The sequence below is a fragment of the Mytilus edulis genome, chromosome 4 (assembly GCF_963676685.1).
Source record: "Mytilus edulis chromosome 4, xbMytEdul2.2, whole genome shotgun sequence".
Lineage (NCBI taxonomy): Eukaryota > Metazoa > Mollusca > Bivalvia > Mytilida > Mytilidae > Mytilus > Mytilus edulis.
The window spans coordinates 82227459-82233281 of NC_092347.1; positions in this window are offsets into that span (position 1 = coordinate 82227459).

Below are 5823 nucleotides of genomic sequence, written 5' to 3' on the forward strand. Positions count from 1 at the left end.
ACTTTGTAGGAAGAATCATCCTTAAAAATTGTGCTTGATGATCTCACCTGTCTACCGATATGACTGCTATGGCTCAACCTTTAGAACAAAGGGTAAATTGCAAGGTATCTTATAACAAATTTAGAATGAAATTCAAAACAGTGTGGCTGTGGCCATTGATTGACACATTGACTGGGACAATTCATGTGAACGTTTGTCTGTAACGACCACTGTTCACGACGTACCTACGATAGACATTTAAACTGTGGGGTCACCAAAGGTTTCTTAACGCCTTTAATTATAAAATAATTCGAAAAATTAATCAGGAATAACCGTTATTTTTTTATTTATATAATTGATATAAATAAAAACATCGTGTTATTTCTGATTAATTTTTTCGAATTACTTTATTAAGGTGTTGAGAACCTTTGGTGACCCCGTAGTTTAAGTGTCTTTAAAAAGTACATAGTGAGCAGTGGTCGTTACATACAAACGTTCACCTAAATTGTCCCAGTCAATGGATGAATTTAATGTGTCAATCAATGGCCACAGCCACACTGTTTTGAATTTCATTCTATAAGGTGGACAAAATCTGAAAAGGCGTTCGGAATAATACCAAGAAATACCCATTGCCCAATCTTACCAAAACTTTCAGACAACTCCATTATAGTAATTGCTCTTAAAAGTTCTTACGCCTTTTGAATTTTCCTATAATCCTGAAAACTTACACAGAGAGGAACTTTTAAGGGAAAATGATTATAACTATCAGATTTGCCAAGCCAACTCAGCTGATTTTTTCAGTAGATGTCTTTTACAATTGTTTGCCCTTCAGTGACAATGTTTAGCCTATTTATCAGTTTTTAGTGAAAACTACAGTAAACAAGAGATTTTTTATATCAAAATTTTACTACTTACAAGAGTTATTATAAAAAAGATGTGGTACAAGTGCCAATGAGACAATTCTCCATCCAAGGTATAAACCGTAAACAATTATTATAGGTCAAAGTGCGGCCTTGACTTTACTGCCTTTACTTACATTTTGTACGGCCTTTAATGACATTTTTTTTCTTTAAACTATTGTATTTGTAAACTATATTATAATGATAGCATGTTTGACACAAACTGTGTGTTTAATATTTGCTCAGAAGGATGGTATACTGGTTTATCTTAATCAATAAGTTTGTCTAATGATGTGTCTGTGACATTTTTCTCAGAAACTACAAATCAAATCTTCTTGAAAGGATAAGTGTCATTTTTGTTCCCCTCTTCAAATGACTTCATGTTCATTTCATCATTAGTCTATGCATTGGGAATTTAAAAAAAGTTTAACATTTTGTGTTTAGTGAACAGCTGGTTGCCTAGCAATTGGTTTTATAGAATAAACTGAAATATCAAACTTAGAAGTATTTCTCCCAGAAAAAAACCTCATCTGAATCGATTAAAATGTGTGGTTTTTTGTTACCAAACACTTGAATTTATATTATGATAGAATCCTGTATTTATAGGAGAGCATAGCACTACCCTAGTAATCATACTGTTACAAAACAACATTTGTAGCCAATGATATACATTAAAAAGAACAAGATTGGGCAAATACTTTCCCATACTAGTAATTCATATTAAGTCCTATATAGATATCTTTAGGTAAACATGCTGAAGGATGCGGGAGTTTCTCGCTACATTAAAGACCCATTGGTGGCCTTAGGCTGTTGTCTGCTCTATGGTCGGGTTGTTGTCGCTTTGACACATTCCCCATTTCCATTCTCAGTTTTATGTTATTTTTACCCTGTGATGCATTTTCACATTCGTTTGCCAGCAACTCCATATTTACAGTATACTTACACTCTCATTAAATTCTCCCTCGCCCTGCTCGTCCGAATTTAAAGTATTTAATCTCTAATTCAATAGGCTATAAACAAGACAAACACAGATATAGGATTAGTTGCTCGCAGTAACATCTTATTTTCTCTTGCGATACAATATTTTATTTTACTGAATTGTACATATTTCTTCAATCGAAACATTATATAAACACATGACACATAACATTGTTCCTCTTTCGCATCGTTTCTTTTCCCCCGGCTAATGCCTCCAACGCCTGAACGTACAATAAACATAGCAGCAACTGCACAAATACCTATGTGACCAACTTCAATCCGACGTAACTGCGAGCACCTTCGATACTAATACATTTAAATCCCAAACTTTATATAGTACCTATAAACACCACCCATAAAAACCGCCAAAACTTTCCTCGTGCCTCCTGCATCTAACATCAAACTTATAAATAGTACATACTGTTACAAAACCAGTATCCGAACTAGTTATACTAGTTCCCATCTGTAAATATTAATTACAAATAGCAAACGGGAAAAACCCTATTTCAAACGAAATAAAATACATCACACAATGAACATACTTTCACGAACTACTAATTGAAGCTTGCTGAAATTTGGTATCAAACTTCATACTTCGTTAATACATTTTAACTTTCCTCTGTCTAACTTGCTGTTTATCAAGTAGCTGTAGCAAAATCTTCGCCACTGGACATATATTATATGGTAATGGAAGAAAGAATACAGATTCAATGTGCAATATGAAGAAATGAAAAGGAATATTCTTGTAATGGGAAACAATTAAAACATTCTGAAAAATGTTAAATGTTTTAGATGAAGTATACAATCAACTCTACCGAAGAAAATGATGGAAGTTTCATGGAAATAATGACATCCTTAACATTTTGGCAAAGATGGTCGTTTATAGAGCTTGTAATTATCTTTTATTTTGATGCACGGTATTCGTTTCACATAAAGTTTGTCTAGATGACAAATTTATTGTAATAATAGACGAAGATAATTAAGATCAACAGATGGCACCATCGATTTATGCTTGTTTATTCTATTTTTATTTAAGCCCAAGAAATATGAGAGATTCTTCGTGGAGTGCATCCAGAACTTTTATTATTTACACTTTTGAGCAATGTTTTTTTCTGATGTTTTAATAATTCAGATTTGTAATAAAAGCTATGTTTACTTTTATTTAAATTATGGTACCCAGCAGATTATCATAACTGTAATGAAAATATTCGAAAGTGAACTTTAATTTATAACACTAATAATGTACCATCTTTTGCATCAGTACGTATTTCCGCAAAAGAACTTTTTTATAATTGTTGTTCCTTAATTTTAAACTTTAGATTTAGTGTATACAGAAAATGATTTTGAATTAGTATCCAGTGCCTACAAGTAAGCGGGGCCTCGGTGGCCAATTGTTCTAAGATGAACTTCTGCATCTCTAGCCAGTCAACAGTGAGGTTCCACAAAAGGCAGGTGCGCTGAACCCTTATCTTAATTGACTAGGATTGTCTGTTTTCCTACCGAAGGTTCTCTCCAGGCGCTCCGTCTTCTTCCACCAATAAAAACTGACCACCATGGAAAAGCACAATAGTGTTTAAATAAAGTGATGTTAAACACCAATTAATAAATAAAAACCAACAATTAAGCATCTTAATTCAGTTGTATTGGATCCCTTAAACAAAAGTGCACGAGCTCTGAGATTTCTTTCTATACCAAAAAACATTCTTTAGTCATCTTCCGAAACTCCAGGATTTTAAAACAAATGTTTTACTGTTTTTGTATCTATACGCTTTGCCTTATTCGTGATGTGTTTCCTTAAAAAACATTATTTTTAAACTTTCCTTCCAACTATATTTGGAATTTGTAGGTTAATGTTAATGAGACAGAAACACAACAGATACATCTAGAGGTCAACAAACTAGAAAACAATAAAAAGTGTATGTACTATGATATAAGCTCAAAATCACCTCGTCTATAAATGTTTATACTGAATTAAACAGAGAGTATATAACAGATCAACAATCGACAATAGATTCCCCAAGGGTTAAAACATCTGTATATTTTCCTAAGTTGCCCATTAATCCATTAAGGTACAGCAGTCTGCGATCATTCATTCTTGAATAATTCCACACATCTTTTCTGTTATACCACTGTTTTGCTAACCACATATATTTTGATGAATATTTGGTGTGGCTTATGTATGCATGAATACTTACATCTCTTGAATTTTGTACTATTTTTTCCTTTATATAAGTATACCGAACCAATCATTCTGCAAACCAAAGTAATTCCAGTAATACTCCTTTCTGGCCCCAAAATATAGCAGTTTTACAAAATTGTTCGAATGTTAACTTTAAGTTATTTATTGGAAAGTATAATGCTTCTGCTAGATAAATATGGGCTGTTTTTGACAATACAATTCACATATATATCGGGTACTAGCATCATTAAGTCATGCTATAAAATTACTAAAATCTTCACAATTTTAGCATTTTAGTTAAATTTTAGACGGTTTCCGTCTTAAATTAAAGTGGCCGCATTTGTGTTCATTCTTAATATTGAAATGTAAGTTGTATTTGATGATTTGATGATAATACATAACATATATACAGGTTGAGGATGAACATGGATGCGGCCACTTTCATTTTTGACAAAAACTTTCTGAAAAGTGACATTTTTTGGCACATTTGATAGATTTTTCATATTTAAGCTTGAATCGGATCGTTTTTAATGTGAAACTTAGTTAAAAGTGTCCAAAATCTTTTGTCATATGAACCTGAAATTTAAGGCCAAAATCGGCCCTTACCGGACCTACTGTTATGTTATCACCGCGTTCTTCCATCCTAATCCGCGTATGTCATGTAGGAGAAACTCATAGACGGATATTGATGAAACTTTACATGGTCGTTTCGACACTACCCGTGGAAATTCATGTTGAAAGGAGTGGGACGAATTTCTCTAAATATCAGCACAACAATGTTAAATCTGCAAAAAATTGCGGATGCAAATATTTGTTCTTCCCTCTCCGGGTTTTGAACTCATGCTATTGGGAGAAATACAATAAAACTAGAAAAAACATTTTGAAGACAAGCCAGTCTTTAGCAATAGACGATTTTTTAGACAATGTGATAAGTTCATTTATGATTAAATAATAACTGTACGAAAAACTATTGATATGAATGCAGAATATGATATTAATTGCAAATATCACTACGTAAAAGCCGAGATGTAGACACATGGTTTTAAATCTAGTTCTTGCATACGTGTAAAAAAGACTTCAATCCAATATTTAAATGAATATGAAATACTAGATTCGTTAAAAGCAGCTTTCAAGGGTACAATATTTTTGTTTTAAGTTACGAAATACAATTATATACCCAAAGTTCTGTATAAAAACACAGGATTTTTTTGGTGAGCTATTGCCTACTATTTGTACCTTCTTTGAAGATATCTGTTATTGGCAAACATTTAATTTTTCATGACGGGGCCTTGACTATATATACGATTTTGGTTTTTCTCATTGTTGAAGGTCGCATAATTGCCTTTAATTGCTAAAATACACTTCATTCAAAATTTGATGAATAGTTGTTTAAAATTGGCAATCATACCACACCTCCTCATTTTATAAGGAAAAAGAGCATCTAAGAAACTTAGAAGCAAGAATAAGATGAAACCTAGTGCTATATACCCCGAAACTGTGACTTGTAGTTTGCCTAGACAAAACGATACAGACATGCTTTTGAACAGACGGATGGAGGGACGGTCGATGGCAGACTAGTATACGCATAGTTTTAAGCGGATATTTAACAGACTAACAAGTGTTTTTAATACTGCCATTTACATTGTTTGTGACTTAGATGAAGTAAACATCTTTGGCAATACTAATGGTTTGTAAGAACAAAATAAATTGGTGGTGACAGGAGGTTTTCGTGTATACTACCCAGAATATTATTTTCGAACTTTGATATTTAAAAAACAAAACAAGAAA